The sequence below is a fragment of the Oncorhynchus gorbuscha genome, linkage group LG07 (assembly GCF_021184085.1).
Source record: "Oncorhynchus gorbuscha isolate QuinsamMale2020 ecotype Even-year linkage group LG07, OgorEven_v1.0, whole genome shotgun sequence".
Classification (NCBI taxonomy): Eukaryota; Metazoa; Chordata; class Actinopteri; order Salmoniformes; family Salmonidae; genus Oncorhynchus; species Oncorhynchus gorbuscha.
In genome coordinates this window covers 39,711,396-39,733,321 of record NC_060179.1, presented here as the reverse complement: position 1 = coordinate 39,733,321, position 21,926 = coordinate 39,711,396, and the positions used below count along the sequence as shown (strand labels likewise).

The 21,926-nt window shown below is 43.1% G+C and overlaps 1 protein-coding gene across 2 annotated transcripts in view; it reads left to right on the top strand.

Moving 5' to 3' along the window:
* Positions 1–909: 909 nt before the first annotated feature.
* Positions 910–21,926, top strand: part of LOC124039853 (integrin beta-1-like) — a 57,984-nt gene continuing 36,967 nt past the window's right edge. Inside the window, exon 1 of one of the 2 annotated variants that reach the window (XM_046356317.1) lies at positions 910–1,268. The gene's annotated coding sequence lies outside the window, so the exon portion shown is untranslated. The remainder of the gene's footprint in view (positions 1,269–21,926) is intronic. The other variant, XM_046356318.1, reaches the window with a different exon arrangement.

The following is a 21,926-nucleotide window of genomic DNA, read 5'->3' as shown; positions in this document are numbered from 1 at the left end:
TCATGAAAAGAAATGAAGAAAATTATTTGAAACATTACTTGTCACCTGGTTGAAGATTGACGTAGGCTACTCTCCGTTTATTTGAATTATAGACAAACATTTGTCGGAAAGTGGAATATCCATTTAATGTGATTATATTTGTAGTACCAATCAAACTGTAAGATATCGTTCACAAACAAAAGCAGTTTCGTTTTACATAATACAGGACAAACTGTGATTACATCCTGCAGTGATAAATGCCCTGGCCTGTCATAGGATTTGCCAGATTTGTGTCATACTCTAGGTCTAGTCCAACACAAGAGGTCGCTAAAGCACACAATAAAATAATAAAATAACAGGTAGTGTATTGAGTTGTTGAGTGGAAGTGAGAAGTCCAAATATGAGAAAGAATGAATGCCCCTTTGATTCTTTACTAAATGAAGTTTTCTGTATAGCCCAAACAGTGTCGCTGTGTCCCATTCAGACAGGCCCAGCTTCAAGGGAGCCTGTATGTGTACACCCTTACCAGACCAGTCCCTAACAGACACAAGGAAACTGTTGTCACACCCTCAGTCAGTCTACCCAGTAATGACTGTTATAGTAGTCGTAGATGTCAACAATTCCCACAAGAACCTGTTGCAAAGTGTGTATATATATATATATATTTTTTTAAACATACAATATTCATTAAAAGTAGGTACCTTATAAAAGAGAGAGATTGAACAGGCTACATAATAGGTTACATAACAAAAACCCATCCATACACAACATTCAAGAAATTGATTTGACAAGAGAGGGCTATACCAGGGTTAGTTTTGGGAGAACTTTCATTATGCTCATACATGTCACCAGTAGCCATATCCATATAATAACGGATAATAGCCTGTAATAGAATATGGGCGTGTCTTAAATTCATGACGTCACCCGGTTTTTCCTGTGAAATTGGGGCTTCGTTCAGATGAGGGCACTGCGGACTTGTCTCTTCATCTAATTTTGCGAAGAAAAAGAGGTTCGCGGCTACTGGAAAATACTAAATATATCTAATAAGTACACTTTTATACAACCAAATAGTAGATAATATTTTTCCCTTTCGCAATGGAGTAACTGTTTAAGGAATGACCCGTGGGGGAGTAAATCGACCGTGACTTTTTGCAGGAGGAGAAAGTAGCTCCCTTTGCCAACAAGGCAATTGTTGCTGTGTCTACGCTGGGTAGCGGATCACTACGGATATTTTGAAAAGGATAGATACATTTACGTATGTTGCCTCGGCAATAAATCACGAGGAGAAGGTAAATGTTATAATTTGATAATTGTATGAACCCTGTTTTTATCCGTTTGTTGATTACTCTCCAACCAAAGTCTATTCTTTTTCCACATGGATGAAGGACTTGGATGATGGATATCCTATCTAGAATTCAAGTTTTTTTTACAGGCAGACAGTAGGATCTTGGCAGTCTTCCAATTTGGACCAGAATAAATATTTTGGGTGGAGAGAGAATATTTGTTCCAGATGGATCTCAATCTGTCTTTTTTTCGTAGTTGAGGTTGAATCTTCACATGATCTGGTACAGAGACATATATTTTGGACAGTATATTGTTTTTAAGTAGTGTTTCGAACAACATTTCATCTGACAATTTTGCCTTCCATGTTTTTTTTTTCATTCAACAACGAATGTCATACTCATGATAATCTTGCCGTGTTTGTAGGCTAGTTGGATAGGCTATTGTGCTTGATGCCTGTCCTACATTGGGGGCCACAGGTCTATAATAGATTAAAAAAACGGGTTGTTTGGCTCTTGGATGCTGATTGGCTGAAATCTGTGGTATATTTGTACTGTTATATTTATGTTGGTAACCGGTTTATAATAACAATAAGGAACCTCTGAGGTTTGTAGTATATGACTAATATGCCACTGCAAAGGGCTGCTTCGAGGATCTCTGCATTGTGTCTAAGAAAAGCCCTTAGGCGTGGTATATTTAAGCAATAAGGCCGGAGAAGGTGTGGTATATGGCCAATATACCACGGCTAAGGGCTGTTCTTAAGAACGATGCAATGCAGAGTGCCTGGATACTGTTTGTGTATACTGAGAAGGCCAGTGTGTGTGTGTGTGTGTGTGTGTGTGTGTGTGTGTGTGTGTGTGTGTGTGTGTGTGTGTGTGTGTGTGTGTGTGTGTGTGTGTGTGTGTGTGTGTGTGTGTGTGTGTGTGTGTGTGTGTGTGTGTGTGTGTGTGTGTGTTGAGATGTGTGTTCGGGTCATGACACGTAGATAACATCAGGGCTAGGTGTGTCCCAAAGAAGAACACAGCCAGTGGTTATGGCTTCAAAACAAACAAGTCTACGCACTCAGCCTCCTTTTAGTCTTATAGAGCGACATCTCTCCTGATACAGTCAATGTCATTTTCTTTGATCCACCACCAATCAGCTTACAAAATCAACAGCTTCAGACATTCAGTTGCCCTTTATAATGTAAGATGATAAGTAAGGATCATATCATGTCCATCTTACCCTACACCCACTTCAATTTGCATACTGCCCGAATAGATACACAGATCTATTGGGATTGCCAACACACTGCCCTATCCCATCTGCACAAGAGGAATACCTATGTAAGAATGCCGTTTATTAACTACAGCTCAGCCTTCGACACCATAGTACCCTCCAAGCTCATCATTAAGCTTGGGGCCCTGGGTTTAAACCCCGCCCTGTGCAACTGGGTCCTGGACTTCCTGACAGGCCACCCCCAGGTGGTGAAGTTAGGAAAAAAAACTCCACCACACTAATCCTTGACATAGGGGCCCCACAAGGGTGCATGCTCAGCCCCCTCCTGTGCTCCCTGTTCACCCATGACTGCGTGGCCACGCACGCCTCCAACTCAATCATCAAGTATGCAGATGACACAACAGTAGTAGGTGTGAGTACCAACAATGATGAGACATCCTACAGGGAGGAGGTGAGGGCCCTGGCAGAGGGGTTCCAGGAAAATATCTCAACGTCAACAAAAGGAAGGAGTTGATTGTGGACTTCAGGAGACAGCAGAGGGAGCTCGCCCCCATCCACATTGGCAGGACCACAGTGGATAAGGTGAAATAGTCCACCAACACAGATAGTGTAATGAAGAAGGTGCATCAGCGCCTCTTCAACCTCAGGAGTCTGAAGAAATTTGTCTTGGCCCCTAAGACTTTTACAGATGCATCCTGTCGGACTGTATCACCGCCTAGTATGGCAACTGGACCTCCCACAAACACAGGGCTCTCCAGAGGGTGGTGCGGTCTGCCCAATGCATCACCGGGGGCAAACTGCCTGCCCTCCAGGACACCTACAGCACCAGATGTCACAGGAAGGCCAAAAAAATTATCAAGGACATCAACCACCCGAGCCACAGCCTGTTCACCCCACTATCATCCAGAAGGCGAGGTCAGTACAGGTGGATCAAAGATGGGACCGAGAGACTGAAGAACAGCTTCTATCTCAAGGCCATCGGACTGTTAAATAGCCATCACTAGCAGTCCTCTACCCAGTATCCTGCCCTGAACTTAGTCACGGTCACTAGCCAGCTCCCACACGGTTACTCAACCCTGCACCTTAGAGGCTGCCCTATGTACATAGACATGGAATCACTGGACACTTTAATAATGAAACACTAGTCAATTTAATAATGTTTACATACTGTTTTACTCATATCATATGTATATTATTTATTCTACTGTATTCTAGTCAATGCCACTCCGACATTGCTCGTCCTAATATTTATATATTTAGTAATTCCATTTTTTACATTTAGATTTGTGTGTACTGTTGTGAATTGTTAGATACTACTCCGCTGTTGGAGCTAGTAACACAAGCCATTTGCTACACCCCTAATAACATTGCTAAATATGTGTATGCAAAAATTGTTTTATTTTTGGAAGGAGGAGTGAGATGTTGTGCACTGTGCAGGCTGTCACATTAATTGGATCAAGCAGAAAAAGGCCCCCATTTAATCTCAGGTATGATGTCTATTGTGTTTGTGTGGTTTTCTTTAACCTTGTAAATACAGCTGGCCGAGGCGAGCTGACTTCTCAGTGTGGCTAGAGTTTAATTAAGGGAATGGAGTGGTGGAATGAGGGAGGAAGGAAAGTAGAGGAAGGGAGGAGGAGAAGGAGTTAGGGCTAATTGAGGGAGAAGAAGAGAGAATGGGTGTGTGTGTTTACACGTGGGACATTGTGTGTGCGTGGTGTGTGTGTGTGTTAGGAGAGATGGAGGGTGGAGACAGTAGGTACTGTAGGAGATGCTAGACTGGGGATCTACCAGCTGAATGGATGTGACCTCCAACCCCAGATAACAGCTGCTGGAGGGCTGGCTTTTCATCTGATTTACAGATTCACTGACAGAAGACCCCGCCCTGCCGTTCTGGGAGTCATGTAATGTTTTGTGTGTGTGAGACATAGACCTCCTGTCCCTCTGAGATGGAAGTGATGAATGTGCACTACATCTGCTGCTACTCCAACACATGATTTGTGCTGAAAGGGGAGATTTGTTTAGAAAACAAGTTGTACAAGGCCTGCCTGTTACACCCATAACACACAACAAGGAGTCGTCTGACTACAACAAACATATGTTAACAATGTGGTTATCATGTTTTGTTTGTCAGTAAATCACTGTCTGCTCTAACTATAGCACATCCTGGAATCACCTAAGGACGTTAACCGTGGGAGAGTGGACAAATTTAGAATTCATAATAAGTTCTCAACTTGATTTTTAGTCCGACTTCAGTCTAATTATGAAATCATTTCATGCTGATGTTAGAAATAAACTGTGCTCTATTGCAGTGTATAAAGGTATAAGAATAGGCATGATTTACTGTGTTTTAGCCATTGGATTACATATAGAACCGTGAGTTATAGGATTTCTATGGTCAAGCCTATACCGGATTGATTTCCACTCTTATAAAAGTATGTGTGCTGTCTGGGTTATAATTGTCATTTTGTGTGTGGAAATTGCAGGTTAGGGCTTTGAGTTTAGGTTTGACCTCCTCGGTAGTTTACATAGAGTGTGGCCCTAAGGCCCTGCCAGTCCCCTCTGACGGAGCCATTTTGTGATTCCCACGTCCAGGTCTAAAAACGGCATCAAAACCACTCCGAGAAAGGGTGTGGTTAATGTTGTGCAAGTGGAACCCTATTCCCTATGTAGTGCACTGCTGTTGACCGGGGTCCATCGGGGAATGCAGGGGTGCCTCCATAGGGGATGCCATTTGGGACAGAGCCTTGGTTTAGTCAACCTGGCAAGGCTACAGGAGGTCTGTGTTGAAAATGGGCCAAACTCCTTGTATTGTTAGTAAATAATAGAGTGGGATGATCTCAGGCTCTGTGCAGCCATATTATCTCAGCCGGTGTATAGTCAGATGGTGTTTATTGTTATGACAGTTTGAACATTGGAGGGCTTTAAGTAGAATTGAGGACTTGCACTTAAATTTTTTAATTTTTTACAGTGCTTTGCAATGTGAACGTTCTATTTTGGATGAGTTTAAATTTGTTTTAATTTAAAGTTACACCATACAGTATATCTTTGTTTAAGATAACGGATTACCTAACATTTACCAGACCGTCATTGCCATGGTATTCGAATCTATACTCTATGCACTCGTATACCTGGAATGAACAAAGTGCCTGTGTTCAAGCTACATGAATGATATTTGTTAAATGTTGATCTTTAAAGGACATTGAAGGGACTCTGCATGGTCCTCGCTTAGAAGCTTCTGTTCCTACAGAATTCTGAGACCTCAAGGGTCATGCATGGTCACTTAGTTGCATATTTTCTTTTAGCCTATAGCCCAGAAATGTAAAGGTTTGTAGGCTGTAGGATTCAATGCAGTTCTGTTCAAAATGGCTTTTCCCCTTGTTACAAATGCTAGCTTTTAATGTGCTTTACTAAGACATAACATGGATAAAGAATCAATGCTTTGTGCCATTTCAGGTGAGTAGAAGAATGCAAGACCCAACACAATATTCAATTGCAGCTTCTGAAAAAAATTACATATTGCCTTGCAATGAAAGTTTACTTTTTTTCCCCCAACGATTCCAGGAGGAAGTAGTGAGTGCTTACTGTTCTAGGCCTGCAGAGATTTAATTCCTAGGCTAATACAGTGAGTTTTCACTGTCTATAGTTGTCTATAATCTATAGTTGTCTAATTGGATACATGCAGCTTCTCTTCTGTCATTACATGTTGCCCTATAAGACTAAATAAACCCTTGCTCACCAGAATGTCATAAATACACTGAAACAAATATAAACGCAACATTTGAAGTGTTGGACCCATGTTTCATAAGCTGATCCCAGAATTTTCCCATACTCATAAGCTTCTGTCAATCAAATTTGTTTACATCCATGTTAGTGAGTGTTTCTCCGTTGCCAAGATAATCCTGACGGGTGTGGCATATCAAGAAGCTGATTAAACAACATGATCAGTACACAGGTGCACCTTGTGCTGGGGACAATAAAAGGCCACTCTAAAATTGGACTGTTTTGTCACACAACACAATGCCACAGATGTCTCAAGTTTTGAGGGAGCGTGAAATTGGCATGGACTGTTGTTCATGTTCATTTCTATATAAGCCACCTCCAACGTAATTTTAAATTTGGCAGTACGCCCACTGGGACTCACAAGCGCAGACCGCATGTAACCACTCCAGCCCAGGACCTCCACATCCAGCTTCTTTAACTGCAGACCAGTCTGAGACCAGTCACCCGAACAGCTGATGAAACTGTGGGTTTGCACAACTGAAGGATTTCTGCACAAACTGTCAGAAACCGTCTTGGGGGAAGCTCATCTGTGTGCTTGACATCCTCCCCACTGGCACGCTGGAGAAATGTGCTCTTCACGGATGAATCCTGGTTTTAACTGTACCTGGCAGGCGTGTATGGGGTCATGTGGGCGAGCGGTTGGCTGACGTTAACGTCGTGAACATTGTGCCCCATGAGGTGAGGCGGAGTTATGGTATCGGCAGACACTGCCATCCTCCTCTTTTACCACTTCACTAAATCTTTCCCAAACATGACTTTTCTTGCCCTTCCTTCTCTTTATTTTGAACTCTTCATTTCAAAGCTTTTTTCTTATTGAATTATTGAACTCCACCATTGTCCTTTTTGCCTCCGTGGATCGAAGTTCACTTGTTCTGCCCGTTCTCAAAAGCATTTTCTGATTGGCGTATAGGCTATTTGGCAAGCGTACAGTTAGGCCCCAAAGCTTCCGCGCTAATGCCAGATAGCCTAAAATAATGATAGGCTACACTGAGGTTTTTCTATCAATATAAATTGCACAAGAATCATCCATTTTTAATGGATTATTTAAGGTATTGTTTTCTCTTTATTCAACTTCTATTATTAGTGGCTTATTATTAACATCTTTATCAACTTTAGTAAATTAGTCCGTAAATTAGTCCTTAGCTCAACTGGGAACACAGTAGCAGCTAGCAGGATTTTCTACGGCAGGCTGAGGGACTTTACTAATCCCCCATATGAGCATCTGTGTTGATCCTGCTCCAACATCAAGGCTTTGAGAAACTGATCAATCACTTCTCACAGTAAATATTGACCCCTTTAATGGTCATCTGTCTTCTGCCATGACGCTTCGAATAGCTACCCAAACATCCTTATTTGTCAAATGAATTTATTATTTTTGCGAGACCTTCTCTGACATTAATTTCTGCCACTATTATCCATTAAAGATAAGCTCTGGGTGGTTGCGGTAGCAGTGAATGGTCTTGTTGCTGTGCTGTGTTGCTGTGTTTTCCAGAACTTAAATCATTGTGGATGGATAGATTTAAAGATGTGGCCTATTGCCAGGCAGCATGTCGTCTATCTTCCTGTGTGATTGAGATGAGCTTCCTGTGTTCCAGCAAAGGAAGGGCCAATTCAGCAAACCAATGCAAGAGAGAGATGTCTCACTGTACTCCTGTCAGACCTGGGTTCATATACTATTTTGAAATAATGTCAAATATGCTTGATTGAGCTTGCCTGGTTTAATGGACCAATAGTATAGACTGTAAACGGAAAACACCACCCATCTTACACTCCAGGCATTCGAGATCAAAGGTTCAAAGTATTTAATTGATTTCAAATAGTATTTGAACCCAGGTCTGACTACAACTGCTGCTGGCAACTGCTGCTGGTCTGAACTCCAGCCCAGAGAGTAAGCCCCCAGGCTCATAGTATTCATCTCCCTTATTTTATCTCTGTACGGGTGGACTCATTATCATAGCTCAGCTGTTCGTTCGGGCCATGGGTGTGCGACAGGAAAGAAACTCAAGTACTATGAGTAGCAGAGAAATGGATTGTGTATGGAAGTGATTGCTATCCGTTAGCTAAGATTCAGATGAAATCAAATGTCTGTCTATTTCCCCTTTTGCCTGAATGATTTTATGGATTCATCATTTGAGATGGTATGGCTAATGTATACTTTTTGAGGATTTATGCTTCTTACACTAAGCATCATGCTCATAGGCCTAGTCTGTGAGATGGTTGATTATTATCGGAGGGTGAAAACCATATGGGCGAGTCAGAAATAGTCAGGACTGACGGGAGTAGTGTGAACTTGGCCATGCTCCAGATATTTTGGGTTGTTCTTTTTTTTGGCCTAGTAGTCCTTGTTATAGGCCTAATGGCAATTTCAACTGGGGAATTGTATTATTAGGAGAATTATTAGTTTTGCAAGACTAGAAGCAGATGTATTTTTGAAGGGGAGGGGAGACAAAAATAGGCTTAATTGAAAACGCACTAGAAAGGCGAAAGTGCTATAGATTTTTTTGAAGGACTGCAGGGAGCTGAAGTACCTTCCAGTCAATATTCTTCACAAAGTTTTATTTTTAAAACATCTGTTGTTATTGCAACTGGAATCAGCTTTCAAACATTGAGTGACCTTTCTGGGGATATTCCAGTGGAATTGTGTTCGTGTAGGCTATATATTTTAACATGGCGGATTTCTATTCCATTCTTTATTCTATTCTGTGACTGAAGAGCTCTCATTAGTAGGATCTACACTAGCTCTCAAAGCATACTGGCAATTTGGGACAGTGAAGACATTATCAGGATCGTCTCGGCTCAGCCTCTCCTACTCCGGGAATAGGTCCCTTCCCCTCTGACCTTCTCTTCCGATGGGTTGAGAAGGAGGCGAGGACAGAGGACATGAGAAATCAAGGAAATGCATATGAGATTCTCCCATTCTAGTGGTTAGAGCGTTGGACTAGTAACCGAAAGGTTGCAAGTTCAAATCCCCGAGGTGACAAGGTACAAATCTGTCGTTCTGCCCCTGAACAGGCAGTTAACCCATTGTTCCTAGGCTGTCATTGAAAATAATACTTTTTTCTTAACTGACTTGCCTATTAAATTTAAATTAAAATAAATTGCTTTTGTCTGTCATAAGAGGGTCTGTTGAGATGGGGGAGGAGCATAAAGAGGAGGGAGAAGGAGGGAGGGACCAGAGTGGCGCAGTCACTGTAAAAGTTATTTTCTCTGGGTTTAAGGCAGCCCTTTCCCTGTTACAAAACCTTATTTTCCTGTTTTTCCATTCCTTCTTTTCATGGCTAGAGAAGGAGAAATCCCAATGCAAGCTCTCTCTGGAGCATTGTCACAGTGGAGTACTGCCAAGTTCTCTCTCTGCTTTACCCAGAAAAGCAGCTAGCTTGGGATTTGTGACTCTACTATTATTGCTGCTGCTGCTAGGAAGCATTTGCTGACGTGTAGATATTTCTAAAGCAGAGGAGCTGACAAATAAAGCCTGTCGTGGCTAAGGCCTGCGAGCGACTCAATCTGATGCTTAGAGTCACACAGCTTTCAACAATCTAGACATGCAGAGATTGTTTTTAACCCTCTCCCATCCAGCTTTATACACGATTGGTCAGCTTTGTTTTTTACATTTTTTAAAAATGTGTCTTTATTTATCCAGGAAGCTCCATTGAGGTCCTAGAAAACCTTTTTTACAAGAGAGACCTGGCCGAGAGGCCAGCTAAATAAAAAACAGGGAAAGTGTCCCCCGAGTGGGCTGTATGTTTTTTGAAGGAAAGGGGTGGTTATCATGGGGAAAATACCAGGCAGAGGGAACGTTGGAACGTAGTAGGAGAGATGGGCATGACAACTGGTGCCTGTCCAAATATGGAAGCTCTACTCGGCTCTGGAACATGGCTGTGAGTGCTCTGGTTTCCCCAATGAAGTGCAGGCACCAGGCAGGCAGCTACTATCCTGGTCTGACTGCTGAAAGTATCCTGTCCCAGAGAATTGCCTGAGAGCTCAGGTCGTGTCCTTTTTAGTCATGGTACTCTCCACAGACAGACCACCATGTGTCACCTCTCCTCTCTTGACCACCGCAATGAGATGATGAGAGGGTTTGTGTGTATGTGTGTGTGTGTGTGTGTGTATGTTTGTGTGTATGTGTACCACCTGGATGATGGTGTTTGAGGGAGCTGCCCCACTACCACGCTGTCTAAGCACCAGTGATCTATGTCTGGTTTTGGACATGGTTGAGTTTAACTGGAGATCTGTTTGTTTTTGTTCCACTCCCAGAGGAGGCAAATACTTTCAGCAATTTGGTTGTTAAGTCAAGTTCCCATAATAGTCTCAATCCCCCCCTCCACCCTGTTGGCCCCTGTGTTGTGTATCTGCCCAGTGAAAGATCTTTCCAGGAGGTACTGATTCTTAAGTTAAGTTACCCTCATGAGCTGCATACCACTGCTGGCTTGCTTCAGAAGCTAAGCAGGGTTGGTCCTGGTCAGTCCCTGGATGGAAGACCAGATGCTGCTGGAAGTGGTGTTGGAGGGCCAGTAGGAGGCACTCTTTCCTCTGGTCTAAAAAATATCCCAATGCCCCAGGGCAGTGATTAGTGACACTGCCCTGTGTAGAGTGCTGTCTTTCGGATGGGATGTTAAACGGGTGTCCTGACTCTCTGAGGTCATTAAAAGATTCCATGGCACTTATTGTAAGAGTATGGGTGTTAACCCCGGTGTCCTGGCTAAATCCCCAATATGGCCCACAAACCATCACAGTCACCTAATAATCCCCGGTTTACAATTGGCTCATTCATCCCCCTCCTCTGCCCTGTAACTATTCCCCAGGTTGTTTCTGTAAATGAGAACATGTTCTCAGTCAACTTACCTGGTAAAATAACGGATAAATAAAAAAGTTAAAAATAAAAAGATGCAACCTCTCAAAAGCAGTATTGTGTAGGGTTATCATCTTTGATAACCCTTGTGTTGGTCTAAATGTTATCTTATGTTTTGCTGCAATGTCCCTAGTCCCTCTGAAGACTTGAAGAACATTCCTGTCTCCAGCTGCTAAGCTTCATAGAATAGAAGTAGCCTTGTTGTTTTTCTCTCTTGACACCTCGCTGGCATTTTACAGGCATATTTTCTCATTCGAACGTTTCCTTGGAACTCTGTACTGGACTAAAAGTCAAACCAACAGGAATGTTGGAGAAAATAACAGGGGCTGTGGTTTTGGTTCTGACCAAAAACATATAAATGATCTTCATTTACACTGTCCAGAGATCTCAGATGATTATTTGAGCTGGTACAAAGTAGGTGCAAGACATTTTGGGCTCAAATCGGTGTTGCGTGAACTTCAACTTTTGCTGAAGACATTTACAACATTTAGTCTCTAACATAAAGACTTCTCAACAACTGAATCACATTATAGATTATTAGCTTAGATTTATTAGGTCTAGGATACATTCCTTTAGAGTTTGGAGCCATGGGCTGTTGGCCTTTGGTCAGTTGCATTTCTGCAACACAGAAGTTGGGTAATGCCATGGCAGAAGAACTAATTGCGGCTCTCAGCTCTTTTAAGTTCAGTCAGTCAGCCAGTTAGCCAGCCAGTCAGTCTATCAGTCAGCCAGTCAGTCTGTCAGCAAGTCAGCTATTCAGTCTAATCTTGGGGTCGCAGACAGGCTGTCTGTGCAGCTAGGCTCTGTATAGAACATGATGGAGTACACACACACGCATATACACACAGAGGCGCTAAGGAATGCGTCACTCAACACCATACAGTACTGACTGCCAGAACTCCCCCTCCCCATGTAAAGCACTGAAAATACAGCAGCACTCTTAATGCAGTAACTCTGCCTAGCGATTGGTGTCATTGACAGGTCAGGGGTAAACTGTATATTTTGGTCCTAAGACAGGTCCCTACCACACATTTCAATGGTGTGTAAAATGGGGAGGAATCCGAATTCATAACTAGCTTCTTCATCTCTGGCCCGGCTGGTCGTACCAGCGCTATTGTAAACCATGTGCATTACTGTACACAAGTTCAGCATGCTGATGATTATCAGTTCTATGTTGGACGGATGTCCTCAGTATATAGGCATTTGCAGAGGATTGTCCTGAGGTCTAATCCCTAGGGTTGGTGTGTTGAACTGAGACAGGAAGTTGGACATAAATTCTTCTAAATTCTCCATATTGGTGCACTCTCAACCCCCTCTTCCACCCAGTGCTTTCTCAACCCCCTCTTCCACTCTCAACCCCCTCTTCCACTCTCAACCCCCTCTTCCACCCTAGGGGATTCTGTGATGTATGCTGTGCTTATCCGTTTTCCCGTAGCATTGCCCACTTAGCAGATTCTTCAAACTGTTAAAGGGCGACTGCACTTCCTGATTTGGCCTTGTTATTCTTTAATGTTCATTAAGAAATGCTAGCGGCCATGACTGAAGTTTTATCAAGAGTTGTCTTGGAGGTGTGGTTTAATGTGGGTGTTTATTTGCCCAATAATTACAACAAACAAGGGCAGTAGCTATCCAGTTCGAGTTGAAACATTATTTAAAGCAAGCTGGCAACATGCATCAAACATGTTGTCAGGTTTGCTTGATTATGAGCTAACTAGCTTGCTAATGTTAGCTAGCAGGGATGAAACCTGTGTACAGAGGCAACGTTAGCTAATCAAATCTTCCTCTCATATTACATCACAGTATCATAGCCTAGTACTATTACAGAAGATAGCGTTGATAGACATGGCAGCTCTTTATCTAGCTCCTAAGTACACGAGCTCGTCTACAATTAAGTAGACACACTCAGGGTGAGGTTCTCACATCAGGGACTTTAACATACTCTGTTTCACAGAATCATATATTCCAGACATACTGTCCCCGTCCATACAGCCAGCTGGGTTCTCAGTACATCACGCAGACAGGAATAAAGAACTCTCTGGGAAGAAGAAAGGCAGATGTGTATGTTTCATGATTAACTCATGGTGTGATTTTGATAACGTACAGGAACTCAAGTCCTTTTGTTCACCTGACCTAGAATACGTCATTATCAAATGTTGACCATATGACCTCCCAAGAAAAATCTCTTCGGTTATAGTCACAGCCGTGTATATTCCCCCTCAAGCCGATACCACGACGGCACTCAAGGAACTATACTGGACTTTGTGCAAACTGGAAACCACATATCCTGAGGCTGCATTTATTGTAGCCGGGAACTTAAACAAAGAAAATGCGAGGAAAACACTACCGAAGTTCTATCAACACTTTGCCTGTAGTACTCGCACTTCAAAAACTCAAGACCATTGTTACTTTCCCTTCCCAGATTGCTACAAGGCCCTCCCCCGCCCTCCCTTCGGCAAATCAGATCAAGACTCCATCCTGCTTCTCCCTTCCTATAGACAGAAACTGAAACAGGAAGTACCTGTGCTAAGGTCTATTCAACGCTGGTCTGACCATTCGGAATCCAAGTTTCTATATTGTTTTGATCAAGCAGACTGCAATATGTTCCTGGGTTCCCTCTGAGAATAACATTGACGTATACACTGACACAGTGACTGAGTTCATCAGGACGTGTATAGGGCATGTTGTTCTCACAGTAGCTATTAAAACCTACCCAAACCAAAAACCGAGGATAGATGGCGGCATTCGAGCAAAACTAAAAGCGCCAACTACCACATTAACCATGGCAAAGTGACTGGGAATATGGTTGAATACAAACAGTGCAGTTATAAGGCAATCAAACAGCCAAAACATCAGTACAGCGAAAAAGTGGAGTCGCAATTCAACGGCTCTGTCACATCCTGACCTTACAGATCCTTATTATTCTCTATGTTTGGTTAGGTCAGGGTGTGACTCGGGTGGGAAAATCTGTTTTCTTATTTCTTTGTTTTTGGCTGAGTATGGTTCCCAATCAGAGGCAGCTGTCTATCGTTGTCTCTGACTGGGGATCATATATAAGTTGTCATTTTCCTTTTGGGTTTTCTGTATAGTTGATTTTGCCTTGCAGAACTGTGCGCTTTCGTTTTGTCGTTGTTATTTTGCTTTTGATGTCATCAATAAAAAGCACGATGTACGCCTACCACGCTGCACCTTGGTCCGGTCATTCCACAAACGAGAGCCATAACAGGCTCAGACACGAGATGTACATGGCTGTAACGGCGTTCTTCGTTTGTCAAAAGAGAGTCGGACCGAAATGCAGCGTAGTGGTTACTCATGACTTTAATAGAAAAAATGACACATGAAATAACGATACAAAATACAAAACAACAAACGGAACGTGAAACCTAATTACAGCCTATCTGGTGAAACTACACAGAGACAGGAACAATCACCCACGAAATACACAGCGAAACCAGGCTACCTAAATACGGTTCCCAATCAGAGACAACGAGAATCACCTGACTCTGATTGAGAACCGCCTCAGGCAGCCAAGACCATACAACACCCCTACTCAGCCGCAATCCCAATAATACAAAAACCCCAATAGGAAATATAACAACATAAACCCATGTCACACCCTGGCCTGACCAAATAATTAAAGAAAACAAAAAATACTAAGACCAAGGCGTGACAGTGGCAGGGACTCCAGATAATCACAGATTACAAAGGGAAAACCAGCCACATTGCGGACACCGACGTCTTGCTCCCGGACAAGCAAAAATCCTTCTTCGCCCGTTTTCAATGTCACTCCAATTTGCAAACCACCCTAATAGATCCACAGTCTATGCAATCGCCATCACACTGCACACTGCCTTATCCCATCTGGGCAAGAGGAATACATATAAGAATGCTGTTCATTGACTTCAGCTCAGCCTTCAACACCATAGTACCCTCCAAGCTCATCATTAAGCTCTGGGTCTGAACCCCGCCCTGTGCAACTGGTTCCTGGACTTCCTGACAGGCCACCCCAAGGTGGTGAAGGTAGGAAACAACACCTTCACTTCGCTGATCCTCAACATAGGGGCTCAGCCCCCTCTGTACTCCATGTTCACCCATGACTGCGTGGCCACGTATGCCTACAACTCAATCCTCAAGTTTGCAGATGACACAACAGCAGTAGGCCTGCTTACCAACAATGACGGGAGCCTACAGGGAGGAGGTGAAGGCACTTGTGAAGTGGTGCCGGGAAAATAACCTCTCCCTCAACATCAACAAAATGATGGAGCTGATTGTGGACTTCAGGAGACAGCAGAGGGAGAACGTTCACATCGACGGGGCCACAGTGGAGGTTTAATGTTCAAGTTCCTCTGCGTATACTTCTGACAGCCTGAAGTGGTCCACTAACACAGACAGTGTGGTGGAAAATGTGCAACAGCGCCTCTTTAACCACAGGATGATGATTTTTTTTGTCTTGGACCATAAAACCCTCACAAACTTTACAGATGCACCGTTGAGAGCATCCTGTAAGGCTGTATCACCGTCTGGTACAGCAACTGTTTCGCCCGCAACCGCAGAGTTCTCCAGAGGGTGGTGTGGTCTGCCTAACGTATCACCGGTAGCACACTGCCTGCACTCCAGGACACCTACAGCACCAGATGAGCACCATACGTAAAACACTAAACAAGAATGGTGTTCATGGAAGCCACTGCTGTCCAAAAAAAAACATTTTGCAAGAGAGTGTTAGGCTATCTGTCCACCAATTGAAGCTCAAAAGAAGTTTGGTGATCCAGGACAACGACCCAAAACATAGAAGTAAATCAACAACAGAATGGCTTCAACAGAGGATAATACTCCTTCTAGAGTGGCCTAGTCAGAGACCTGACCTCAACCTGATTTGAGATGCTGTGGCATGACCCCAAGAGAGCTGTTCACACCAGACATCCCAAGAATACTGCTGAACTGAAACAGTTTTTTGTAGAGCAATGGTCCAAAATTCACCCTGACCGTTGTGCAGGTCTGATTCACAACTACAGAGAATGTTTGGTTGAGGTTATTGTTGCCAAAGGAGGGTCTACCAGTTATTAAATCCAAAGTTTCACATACTTTTTCCACCCTGCACTGTGAATGTTAACACGGTGTGTTCAATAAAGACATGAAAACTTATAATTGTTTGTGTTATTAGTTTAAGCAGACTGTGTTTGTCTATTGTTGTGACCTTGATGAAGATCAGATCAAATTGTATGACCAATTTATCAGCGGTCGACGTCACCGGTCTTCTAGCCATTGCCGAGCAATTTTTCATGTTCCATTTGTTTTGTCTTGTTTTCACACACACCTGGTTTCAAAACCCTAATTACATGTTGTATATTTTCCCTCGGTTTCCCCCATGTCCTTGTCGGGAATTGTTTATTTGTAAGTACTCGTGCTATGTGTTACTGCTGAGTTACAGGTTTTGTACCCATGGGTTTGTTGTTTTGTATGCCGTTAGTTTATTTATTAAATTGCTCCGGATATTCACCAAGTTTGCTCTCCTGCGTTTGACTTCCCTGCCGCCAGTTACGCACCCCTTACAAGTACATACTGTTTTGCTCACTTCATATGTATGTATTGTATTCTAGTCAATGCCATCCTATTCAACTTTTGCTGTGTATAGAATAGTATATATATATATATATATATATCAGTGCCTTGCGAAAGTATTCGGCCCCCTTGAACTTTGCGACCTTTTGCCACATTCCAGGCTTCAAACATAAAGATATAAAACTGTATTTTTTTGTGAAGAATCAACAACAAGTGGGACACAATCATAAAGTGGAACGACATTTATTGGATATTTCAAACTTTTTTAACAAATCAAAAACTGAAAAATTGGGCGTGCAAAATTATTCAGCCCCCTGAAGTTAATACTTTGTAGCGCCACCTTTTGCACCGATTACAGCTGTAAGTCGCTTGGGGTATGTCTCTATCAGTTTTGCACATCGAGAGACTGAAATTTTTTCCCATTCCTCCTTGCAAAACAGCTCGAGCTCAGTGAGGTTGGATGGAGAGCATTTGTGAACAGCAGTTTTCAGTTCTTTCCACAGATTCTCGATTGGATTCAGGTCTGGACTTTGACTTGGCCATTCTAACACCTGGATATGTTTATTTTTGAACCATTCCATTGTAGATTTTGCTTTATGTTTTGGATCATTGTCTTGTTGGAAGACAAATCTCCATCCCGGTCTCAGGTCTTTTGCAGACTCCATCAGGTTTTCTTCCAGAATGGTCCTGTATTTGGCTCCATCCATCTTCCCATCAATTTTAACCATCTTCCCTGTCCCTGCTGAAGAAAAGCAGGCCCAAACCATGATGCTGCCACCACCATGATTGACAGTGGGGATGGTGTGTTCAGGGTGTTGCTTTTACGCCAAACATAACGTTTTGCATTGTTGCCAAAAAGTTCAATTTTGGTTTCATCTGACCAGAGCACCTTCTTCCACATGTTTGGTGTGTCCCCCAGGTGGCTTGTGGCAAACTTTAAACAACACTTTTTATGGATATCTTTAAGAAATGGCTTTCTTCTTGCCACTCTTCCATAAAGGCCAGATTTGTGCAATATACGACTGATTGTTGTCCTATGGACAGAGTCTCCCACCTCAGCTGTAGATCTCTGCAGTTCATCCAGAGTGATCATGGGCCTCTTGGCTGCATCTCTAATCAGTCTTCTCCTTGTATGAGCTGAAAGTTTAGAAGGACGGCCAGTTCTTGGTAGATTTGCAGTGGTCTGATACTCCTTCCATTTCAATATTATCGCTTGCACAGTGCTCCTTGGGATGTTTAAAGCTTGGGAAATATTTTTGTATCCAAATCCGGCTTTAAACTTCTTCACAACAGTATCTTGGACCTGCCTGGTGTGTTCCTTGTTCTTCATGATGCTCTCTGCGCTTTTAACGGACCTCTGAGACTATCACAGTGCAGGTGCATTAATACGGAGACTTGATTACACACAGGTGGATTGTAATTATCATCATTAGTCATTTAGGTCAACATTGGATCATTCAGAGATCCTCACTGAACTTCTGGAGAGAGTTTGCTGCACTGAAAGTAAAGGGGCTGAATAATTTTGCACGCCCAATTTTTCAGTTTTTGATTTGTTAAAAAAGTTTGAAATATCCAATAAATGTCGTTCCACTTCATGATTGTGTCCCACTTGTTGTTGATTCATCACAAAAAAATACAGTTTTATATCTTTATGTTTGAAGCCTGAAATGTGGCATAAGGTCGCAAAGTTCAAGGGGGCCGAATACTTTCGCAAGGCACTGTATATATATATATCCTTCATATCCTACAGAAATACTAAATATTCTATCCACATACTGTCCATAATGTCTATACATCCCATCTCATATACATCTACAGTGCATTCGGGAGGCATTCAGACCCCTAGACTTTTTCCACAATTTGTTACGTTACAGCCTTATTCTAAAATGGATTTAATAGTTTTTTCCCCCCTCAGTCAACACACAATAACCCATAATGACAAAGCAAAAACAAGTTTAGACATTTTAGCAAACTTGTAATTTTGATCAAATACTAATATCACATTTACATAAGTATTCTGACACTTACTCAGTACTTTGTTGAAGCACCTTTGGCAGCTATCACAGCCTCGAGTTTGATTGGTATGGCGCTACAAGCTTGGCACACCTGTATTTGGGGAGTTTCTCCCAGTCTTCTCTGCAGATCCTCTCAAGCTCTGTCAGGTTTGATGGGGAGCGTCGCTGCACAGCTATTTTCAGGTCTCTCCAGAGATGTTATATCAGGTTCAAGTCTGGGCTTTGGCTGGCCACTCAAGAACATTCAGAGACTTGTCCCGAAACCACTCCTGCGTTGTTTTAGCTGTGTGCTTAGGGTTGTTGTTCTGTTGGAAGGTGAATCTGAGGCCCTGAGCGCTCTGGAGCAGGTTTTCATCAAGGATTACGCTGTACTTTGCTCTGTTCATCTTTGCCTCGATCCTGACTAGTCTCCCAGTCCCTGCCCTGAAAATCATCCCCACAGCATAATGCTGCCACCACCGTGCTTCACCGGAGGGACGGTGCCAGATTTCTTCCAAACGTGACACTTGGCATTCAGGCCAAAGAGTTTAATCTTGGTCTCATGGTCTGAGAATCCTTTAAGTGCCTTTTGGTAAACTCCAAGCGGGCTGTCATGTGCCTTTTACTGAGGAGTGGCTTCCGTCTGATTCCATAAATACCTGATTTGGTAGAGTGCTGCAGAGTTGGTTGTCCTTCTGGAAGGCTTTATCATCTCCAAAGAGGAACTCTGGAGCTCAGTCAGAGTGACCATCTGGTTCTTGGTCATCTACCTGACCAAGGCCCTTCTCCCCCAATTGCTCAGTTTGGCTGGGCGGCCAGCTCTAGGAAGACTCTTGGTGGTTCCAAACTCCTTCCATTTAAGAATGATTGACGGCACTGTGTTCTTGTGGACCTACTATGCAGCAGACATGTTTTGGTACCCTTCCCCTCGACACAATCCTATCTCAGAGCTCTACAGACAATTACTTCAACCTCATTACTTGGTTTTTGCTCTGACATGCATTGTCAACTGTGGGACCTTATATAGACAGGTGGGTGCCTTTCCAAATCATGTCCAATCAATTTGTAGAAACATCTCAAGGATGATTAATGGAAACTCGATGCACTTGAGCTCAATTTCGAGTCTCTTAAGAATGGGTCTTAATACTTATGTAAATAAGGTGTTTGTTTTTTAAATTTCAATACATTTGCAAAAATATCTAAACCTGTTCGCTTTGTTACAGTAAGGTATTGTGTGTAGATTGCTGGAAAAAAATATTGAATCCATTTTAATATAAGGCTGTAACATAACAAAGAAAAAGTCAAGGGGTCTGAATACTTATTCCACTTTGAGATGTTACAGCCTAAATTCAAAATGTTATAAATTATTGCAAATTTTTGGAAAATGAATTACATACACTACCTTTCAAAGGTTTGGGGTCACTTAGAAATGTTCTAGTTTTTGAAAGAAAAGCATTTATTTTGTCCATTAAAATAACATAAAATTGATCAGAAATACAGTGTAGACATTGTTAATGTTGTAAATGACTATTGTAGCTGGAAACTGCACATTTTACATTGAATATTTACATAGGTGTACAGAGGCCCATTATCAGCAACCATCACTCCTGTATTCCAATGGCACATTGTGTTAGTTAATCGAAGATTATACTTTTAAAAGGCTAATTGATCATTAGAAAACCCTTCTGCAATTATGTTAGCACAGCTGAAAACTGTCGTTCTGATTAAAGAAGCAATAAAACTGGCCTTCTTTAGACTAGTTGAGTATCTGGAGCATCAGCGTTTCTTGCTTCGATTACAGGATCAAAATGGCCAGAAACAAAGAACTTTCTTCTGAAACTCATCAGTTTATTCTAGTTTTGAGAAATGAAGGCTATTCCTGTTATGCAGGTGAATGAGGACCCAAAAGCGACTTGGCGAAAACAGAGTCTTTAATCCAGTAAAGTAAATATACAATCCTAAAGCACAATTCCACTCGTAATGACGAGAACTGACTGGAGACTCGATCATGAACTGCAGGTTGCCTCGGGAAGGCACTTGAACGTAACAGACTCAGACACCTGCTCACCACGCAGCATCTGAGGGAAACACGACACGACAGGGCGATACACAGACACAGCACGGTGAACAATAGACAAGGATCCGACAGGGCAGAAACGGAAAACAAGGGGAGAAATAGGGACTCTAATCAGGGGAAAAGATAGGGAACAGGTGTGGGAAGACTAAATGATTGATTAGGGGAATAGGAACAGCTGGGAGCAGGAACGGAACGATAGAGAGAAGAGAGAGAGGAAGGGAGAGAGAAAAAGGGGAACGAACCTAAAAAGACCAGCAGGGGGAAAACGAACAGAGGGAAAAGCAAAATGACAAGACAATATAAGACAAAACATGACAGTACCCCCCACTCACCGAGCGCCTCCTGGCGCACTCGAGGAGGAATCCTGGCGGCAACGGAGGAAATCATCAATAAGTGAACGGTCCAGCACGTCCCGAGACGGAACCCAACTCCTCTCCTCAGGACCGTAACCCTCCCAATCCACTAAGTATTGGTGACCCCGTCCCCGAGAACGCATGTCCATGATCCTACGTACCTTGTAAATAGGTGCGCTCTCGACAAGGACGGGAGGGGGAGGGAAGACGAACGGGGGTGCGAAGAAAGGGCTTGACACAGGAGACATGGAAGACAGGATGGACGCGACGAAGATGTCGCGGAAGAAGCAGTCGCACAGCGACAGGATTGACGACCTGGGAGACACGGAACGGACCAATGAACCGCGGGAGTCAACTTACGAGAAGCTGTCGTAAGAGGAAGGTTGCGAGTGGAAAGCCACACTCTCTGGCCGCAACAATACCTTGGACTCTTAATCCTACGTTTATTGGCGGCTCTCACAGTCTGTGCCCTGTAACGGCAAAGTGCAGACCTCACCCTCCTCCAGGTGCGCTCACAACGTTGGACAAACGCTTGAGCGGAGGGAACGCTGGACTCGGCAAGCTGGGATGAGAACAGAGGAGGCTGGTAACCCAGACTACTCTGAAACGGAGATAACCCGGTAGCAGACGAAGGAAGCGAGTTGTGAGCGTATTCTGCCCAGGGGAGCTGTTCTGCCCAAGACGCAGGGTTTCTGAAAGAAAGGCTGCGTAGTATGCGACCAATCGTCTGATTGGCCCTTTCTGCTTGACCGTTAGACTGGGGATGAAACCCGGAAGAGAGACTGACGGACGCACCAATCAAACGACAGAACTCCCTCCAAAACTGTGACGTGAATTGC